This window comes from Colius striatus, chromosome 2 (genome assembly GCF_028858725.1).
Source record: "Colius striatus isolate bColStr4 chromosome 2, bColStr4.1.hap1, whole genome shotgun sequence".
NCBI lineage: Eukaryota > Metazoa > Chordata > Aves > Coliiformes > Coliidae > Colius > Colius striatus.
Genome location: NC_084760.1, coordinates 102,247,804 through 102,256,468, shown reverse-complemented (window position 1 = coordinate 102,256,468; position 8,665 = coordinate 102,247,804).

The window sequence follows — 8,665 nt, the reverse complement described above, 5'->3', positions numbered from 1 at the left end:
AGGCTCATGCTAGGTCCACACTCTGCAGACCAGAAGCAAGGTGGCTTGCAGCAAAACTGAGCTGGCCTGGCATGTCTGGCCTTCTGCTGTGACCTCATCCTCCTGCAAAGCCACAGGGATTTCTCACCAGGTCACTGCTGAATTTGCAGCTCTTTGATTTTGCCAGCGTTTTCTTCAAGGTTTAGCCCTACTAAATGCAGATTAAATGCATACCTATATACCCTTGCAAAGGTGTTCAGAGATTCTAAACCTTGCAGTTCCCTCTGTGCCTTTCCATTTTATACACAAAATGCAAAACAGGCCAACTTGGATTAAAGACTTTGAACTAGACTGAAAACGTTGGGGTTAATTTTCTCACGTAGATGGAGGTTAGGGGTTTGAAAAACTTTTTCTTCCTGATCTAGTGCTTTAAGGAAATATGAACCTTGAATATCAAGGGTTGCTGGTAACTCTGAAAAGAACATCCAGACTTTTCTTTATAGCAAGGGAATCTGGGTACTGCTCTGGTAATATATTTGGCAGATAGGGAGCACGCAGCTGGATGAGCAATCAACAGCCCAACTGTGCAGTCTGTTCCTTAGAGAGTTCCTTGACCTTGGCAAAAATTTGCATCTTTCTGGTACTGAAACTGAGCCTTATTTTATTGATAATAATAAACTTTTTCCCTACTTGTAGGCACAACAAATGAGACTTTCACAGTAAGCTAATGAAGGGTGTTTATGATGTATGCCAGTAGCAGCTCTACTATTGGCAAAAAATGCACAGTTTATTACAGTTTTATGTTACAACGTGAAGAAATTCAATTATGCTCATAAGCACTGCTGGAGCTGTATGTATAGTGCCAGCTTTTCCCAATATAAATACATCAAGGAAACTGCAGCTACACAGTTCACACAGAAGTGAAGATCACTCTGAATAAGAATGCTTTGGAACAAAGTATCATGTAATCCAAGCATGTGGAAGCAGAAAAATCAGTTAATATAGAGAGGTATGAAGCAAGGTTCATATACACATCAGAATAAATTACATAAACTAAACCTCAATTGGTTATTTTTAAGGCAAAACTTCTGACTTTGAAAAAAAAATAGCTAAACTCAGTGCAGTCAGCCATTGTTAATGAATATTTAAACCAAGTTAGCAAAAGGCTCAAGTTACACTAGAAAGGCAGTACCCACAACATCCTTACTTCTGCTGCTCTAGAGCCTTCCTATATCTGCCATTTATAACTATGATTACTAACAGAATCTAACATTAAATATCGCATCTCGATGTGCCCTGTCATGGCTGTAATTTTATTTATCTAAGGGTATTCTTAATTTCTGTGCCCTCCATTATACAATAGCAATGTTATATTTCTAAATAAAAATTTAAACAAACAAACAAACATGAAGGATGAAGTATGTTAAAAAGAAGTAGTTGGAAAACCGAGCAGACTCACTTTGTTACATCATGTAGGTAAGCTGGCTGATCATTTATGTAGTTCTGAATACAAGCACTGTACATTTAAACAGTACCTTTCAGATTGTTTTTATATGTACATGGCCATATTTTCATAGTCAACCTCTAGGATTCTGATGACCAACATAAAAACAACTGTTTCATGAATCTTTGTATTTATGCATGAATACAAGGCTCTGTGAATGTCAAGCTGGTAATCAGATTCACTTCTAATTTGCCCTAAAAGTTGCAAAGAGTTATATATTATGATGAAAACTTGTCAGTGCACTTAAGTTACTGAGCTGTGGACCAAAATGGTGATGATCAAATAGGAAAGGCATTCAATGATGTATTTTAAAGGCTGGTTGCTTGTCACTGTTTTCTCAAGCAGAAATCTTTTAAATTCAAGTAAAGATCATTTGACCTTACAGTTCCTAAGAAATCAAACTCTGTGGTGATAACCCTAGACGTTGTGACTGAGATACCTACAACTTGAAACTTTCTAGGAGATTGATACTCACTGCATTACATCAGAGAGTAAATTTGATAGCTCTGCCCTTACCCTCTGGCAATCACCCTCTGGTGTTGAGACAGGCAAAACAACCCCCTTCTGAAGTCTATGAGAGCTATTTACTTGAGGGAGATCCATTCACAGTTAAATCCTCTTGTTCAACACTGGCAGGCTGTTGTGGATATGACAAGGAGATTTGGAATAGCTGCAACAAACATAGCATAAAATGTTGGTAGTATAAATAGATTTTAGGTCCTTACCACACTAGACATGCTTACAGGCTATTTTCCATTACACGCAGTGTGGGAATCAAAATATATCAGAAAGCTCAGCTGAAGTGCAATGCCATGAATAGTGGATAGCTGGGAGACAATTCCTCTCTTGGCTGGGTAAACCTCACACTTGTGAAATCTAAGGAGTCTAAGATATTCAGAATTTGACTACACAAATGAACAAAGGTGTCACCTTAACTGACCACACCTAAATAATGACAGGCTTTGTTTACTTGACGTGTAAAATACCATGGTTTATAATTTATACAATTTGAATATCAGGATTTTGTACCCCTTGAAGTACAAACACAAAAGACATTTTTGATATTAATTATTCTTTAAAAGTTTCTTAAAACAATTAGTCTACAGTCCAAATCTAAATAAAATTTTGAAAGGCTATAAGGTCAGCCTGGCTGTAAAACCTCATTAGTAAGAATGAGGTTTGGAAAGCAGAAGAAAAAAGGTTTGCTCACAAATCTGTCTTTATATCCAATATAAACAGTATTTGTGCACCTTGTTCTGACAGGAAGTTAAAACTGAATTTGCAGAAGTGGCCACCTAACAGCAGTGTGAATGACATACCTTAGAGCAACTGAATTATTACCTGTAATTGTTTTTTATTGAAAATTCATCTTTAAATAAAAGCAAATTGTGACAAAATGACAAATAATACGAAAAGTTTTGTGGTGCTGCGTGCTTTTAAATAGTTATATTTCCTAATGAACTTCCAGTATTAGAGATTGCTTGTAACTCAAAAATATTTGTAAGACCAATCACAGAATGGGTGAGGTAGAGAAGTTCCTCTGGAGATCACCTCATCCCAATCTTCTGCTTAGAGCAGGGTAAGCATGAGCAGGTTGTACAGGGCCACAGACAGTTGAGTTTTTAATATCTCCAAGGATGGAGACTCCACAACCTCTCTGAACAACCTATGCCATTATTTGACCACCCTTATGGTAAGGAAAGTTTTTCTCACATTTAAACAGAATTTCCTGTGGTTTAGTTTATTCCCATTGCCTCTTGGCCTTTCACTGAATGCCACTGGAAAGAGATAGGCTCCATCTTCTTTATTCCCCCGCATGAAGTATTTGTACACATTGGTAAGATCCTTCTTGAGCCTGCTCTTCTCTAGGCTGATCAGTCCCAGCTCTCTCTGCCTCTCCTCACATCTCAGAGGCTCCACAACCTTACATTACCGTTGTGGTCCCTTTGCTGGAGGGCCCAGAATTCGGCTGTCATTTGGAGGCATTTTATAAATGTGTAAACACTACATTTTAATGGAAAAGTTTTAACTGAAGTATTATTCTTGAAATTTTAAATCCAGATAAGAATAGCAGTCCTATTCTTCTATTAACCTTAACTATCCCATTAGAATCTGGTATGTATTAGTGTCATCTTCCATAGCTTATAAAATATATATCTTCTCATTCTGTGAGTGGTCATCTATGCCTAATGAAGACCATGAGAGACCACTTCAGACAGATGGGCTATAGCTCAAATGTCCATCTAAAGAGTTAGAAGATAAATAATTCCATGAGCTCATCTCAGTTATGCAACACGTGGTAAACTGACCCTTACTGAATGCTTCCAACAGGTGAGCAAGCTCTAGTCAGCAGTCTTTCTCCAGCACCACTGAAAGAATAATGTGTGATCGTCCTGTTGAAAACTGAATAATGAATATGCAGATAAGCATTTTTTTTCTACCTCTGTATGCTGTAACATCCATGCAGCATTAGAGAGCTGGAGTCTTTTACCTGGGTTCAGTATATTTTATGTCAGTGCCTTCATGTCTAGGTGAAGTAACAGAGACTATTGTCTCTGCTGGGATTAAGGGCCAAGAAAATTTCTCCCCAACACTTCAAACTATCTATAGATAAACAACAGAAACAGGACTCAAACATGCCAGAGCATTCAGTGTGTAAGAGAGGAGGAACTGGACAATGACAGGTCCTCAGCTTCAACAAGGTCATCCTGTTTTCCACCAACACACTATCTCATTCTGTTTTCCTTGGATAAAAATAAGACCTAACAAAATTTTGACACCTTTATTTGTATTTCTGATTATCACCACAGCTGAGAGCAACTGCTGTGGAGATGAATGGCTTCAGAGTACAATTTAGAGTTTAAATAGCTACTCTTAAAAATGCTCATTGTATGTTCTCTGAAATCACAAAGACAGTGACAGCAATCACTTTTAGCAAAAAAAGAGTACTTTCAAAAGCATTTACAGTGCTAAGAAAAAATTTACAAGTTTTGAGTTACACAATATCTCAACATCTTAATTGGTTAAAAATCAGTGACAGCACCTTGATTTTTATCTCAAGCAAAACACAGCCATCATATATTGATGAGACTAATCATATACTTGACCTTAATCTTGATCTTTTAAACCAAACCAATATAAACAGTTAATATTTGTTAACAGACACTATTGGCTCAGATTCTGAACTTTCCTTTGACAGAGGCACTAGAAACTATTTCCCTGATACTATGTTCTTCCCTGAGAATTAGGATGGTAGCAATTGCAAAGCAGTGACTGTACTGGGCTTACACTGAGATGAACTTTCACGTGGCTTAACCTATGTTTGCATGGTTCCGGTGGCAGATGATTTTTTTCAGATGATCTTCACTTGAACTTCAATGCCACTTCACTGAGCTTTTTTAAATTTTGATTTGCAGGAAAATAAGAAGAAAAACGATACTTTTTTTTTTTTTCCTTAGAAATGATAGAAAATGAATGGGATTCCAAATTGTTAAATACATTTTGTCCAAACTTTGACAAAACACTTTCTTGGATGGAGTCTGAATCTGGAAAATTCATTGTGAAGATTTTTGGAAACTCATGAGCCTAGGAAAAATGTTAAAATGAGGTACCCTCTCACACTTCCACTAAGGTCATTGCTATGGTAATAAAAAATACATTAAAATAAAACCTAACAATATTTTTCAATTTTTCCCCACATTTCTTTTCCTTCACTGAAAACATCATGGTTACATGGGTAAACCTAAATCACATGTTAGCCAACATAGTAAAAGTAGATTGTATTTCATTCTTCTGTAAAATATTTTCCCCTCACTAAGAAAGAAGGAACTGTTATGCCATGTGTGGGAGAATATGATTACCAAGGATATATAAAACTTGACAAGGCATCCAACGACAAAGGCAAAACTTTATAAAGTTGGGTTTTTTTTAATCTACAGAGGTAGATCTGCTGGTTCTGTGTAGCCTCTGCAACTGTGATGGATGGACGTTGCATTAATTCAGGCAAATGGGTGAGCGGAAGGAAGATATTAGAAAAAAGATGTCACTAGGGTAAGATTTGTGCCTATTGCAGCTACAAACCTCTGTAGAGCTCCATTCTGAAGACACATACACACACAAAAAGACCAAAAAAACAAACACCAATCTAATTTCCTGTCTTTGCACCAAATCCATTTGTTTTGCCGTAATTTTATACCTTGAATTCCATGGTAAATATTAATACTCCATCGTCATAGAGTACTTGGTTACATGATTTTTTTGTTTTGGCTAATATGCTATCTAATTTAAAAGATGAAACACAGACATGACAGTGTTGAAACATTATGGTTGCAAATCTAAGGATGAAAATATGGGAGTTCTGATGTCAGAAGTCACACGATGCTTTGGTAACTTTGATCATGGTTCAGTCAGCTTATTGTTGCTTTCTATTCCGATCTGTGTTATTTGAACCTATAGCCATTCTCAGGAGAGGTCAAAATGTAGAGCACTTGAAGGCAAGTTTCAGAAAGGCAATGAGCACAAGTATGTTCAATACAGCATTTTTTTTATTCACACATGTACGAAGGCCATATCAAAAAAATTCTGAAACCGTTACAGAGGGTCTGCTTCTAAGATGTTACAGATCTTACACATAACATAGTTGAGATGCCTGGGATTATTAATTTTCTTTTATTTAATCCACCTTCCTGTGCTAGAGAATCTCTTGGCTAATGAGACGAGCAGAGAGCTACTTCAGTTGGCAAGAGAAAAAGTCAGAGGAAAAAGGCTTAGAAAACTGTGTGAGTCGAGCAAACCAACAGGCTTAATACCTTGCCTTACAATTTATCACCTGGGCAACAACCAGTATGTATTTACAAGGCACCAGGCACAAGGCAATTCTGGGGATCTCTCATCTCAGTGGAAGTCACGGAGTAGGGTGGCCAAATGCTGTGTGATACCTGCAGGTCAGTGGTACTCTGTGGTGTGTGAACTCCATCATAAAAAATGCACAGGGAAAAAAGACTATTTAAAATCTTGTAGGATACACATATTTTGCTTGGTTAAAGGTCTCTAGGGAAGGAAGGGAAAAGAAGGGAAAAGGGAGAAGAAACTGTTAAGCTTTGCTGTCCATCTTTTTATAGCTCTTCCAGAGATTCCAGCACTGCCCTTTACGTTTCTCTGTTATTTTTGTCTAGGAGGATTTCCACAGTAGTGTCATTCATAACTAACATCCATGACTCTTTCTGAACAGCTTTGTAGAGGTGCTAAATGCACGGAGGCTACCTCTTCTGTAGCTGCTTGGTAGAGAATGTCACACGGATCTCAGCTCTGTAATACAAGGATCATAACCTGGATTCCTCAGATGGCTGTAGCTGGAGAGATTGCTGCAGCCAAGAAAGTACATTAGCTCACATAATTCAACAGTTATTTCAAGTGTTGTGTGTTATATTTCCTAGCATGGATGTGTCTTAAAATAAGCATCAGTACCTGTAAAGAAGAGGAAAAGCAAAACAATTCTAGAAATAATGTTGGGGTCAGTAAGACTCTAATGAGAATAAAAAAAAAACCTCTGAATGCATTGAAATAATATCAAATGGAAGGCAATTATCTCCTTTGAGTGTTATACTATAGGAATTGTATAAGGTATTTAGAAGGATTAAACCAGTTATGTCCCCAGTGAGGTAACAGCTTTTTTAAAGTAATGAGTGGACAGAAATGAAGGTGTAAGATAAAACCTGAAACACTGCAGAACTGGAGACAACTGGGAGTTGTAAAATGAGTTACTATCTTGCTCTCCCCTAGTTATGGGAGCATTGATACTAGTGGAGAATATTTTAGTTCCTATTGCCGTGCACCAGAACTGAGCCATCAACAGGATTACACCATGAAACTCACCTCGTGAAGTTGTGAGTGCTAAATTATTCCAGGTGATTCAGAGCAAGAGGAAATGAGTCCTAAAAACACTTACATAGATGAGTAAATGTTTTTCCAGGTTTGTCTCATTGATTTTAGCATGGCTATTATATAAGTGAATTGATGTGTATATAAATGTTTGCAGGGATTAAAATCAAATGAAGATTAAAGTTTTCTCATGGTTGCTTTTAGAGTTGTGCAGGTGATGCAACAGTCAGGAACTGCTGGGGTAAAGGAATATGCCAGCCATGATGCTGTGCTGTTACTAGTCTCACTTTATAGAAAGAACTGTTGGAAGGCAGAGAGATGGACAGGAGCTGTAGAAGATATCCCTAAGCAGGGAGGTTTGATATAGATCTCATAGCTGTTGTCTGCTGGGATAAGGCAGCTGCTGTAAGGTGGATTTAGAAAGAATCTCAGATGCACAACCAAACATTTTAAAACATATAGTCAGGAACCTTTTGTTTGTTTGTTTGTTTAGGTCTTTTTCTTTCTGGGCTGATGAAAGTAAACAGCATTACCTTAAAACTTAATACAAGCAAGTGTTCAAACTTGCAAGATGCTTGAAAACACAGAGTTGCATGCAGCAATGCACTAAATTGCACTGTCACGCACACACAAATGGATATCCTCTGGGTCTATAAACATGGTTTCAGATGATGGGCCTCAGTTCTTCAGTGGAGCTTCTTTGAACACAAAATGATTACACTGAATGTGAATGCAAACACACAGTGCAATGACCTTGATCTTGCTTATAAATGTTCCATGGCTGGTCAGTGAGAATGTCTATTATATAGCTGGGGAAAGAATTGTGTTGTGATTTAGCTGGAGCCAAGTTAGCTCTAAGCAAGTCTACTCTGTTGTTGATAATCGAGTTCAAGTAGCAATAAATTTAGCACAGCTTATTTTAAAGGTCTGAAGTCAGTTTTTGGGAAGACATAAGCTGCTGTAGCCATGCTGTTACAATACATATGTGGACTTAGAAACTTTTTCAGTCTCTCTGTGTTTATAGGACAATCATTTCTACATCCAGTGCCTAGGTATCTCTGAATGCCAGTCTGTGGTTTGAGCTGTGCTCAACTTTACAGACACTAAGCCCAAAGTCCAGCTTTACACAGCAAAAGCATACTGTTTTAAGCATAACTGAGGCTGACACCTGTCTTATGTGGGTCATGCCAATTTAATAATGGCAGAGGCAGTGTTACATACAATTGCTTTTTAGGACAGGAAGCACTAAAAAAAAGCCCCACCCTATCCAGCTGAAGTGATAAGACAATAATCCAAGGAATG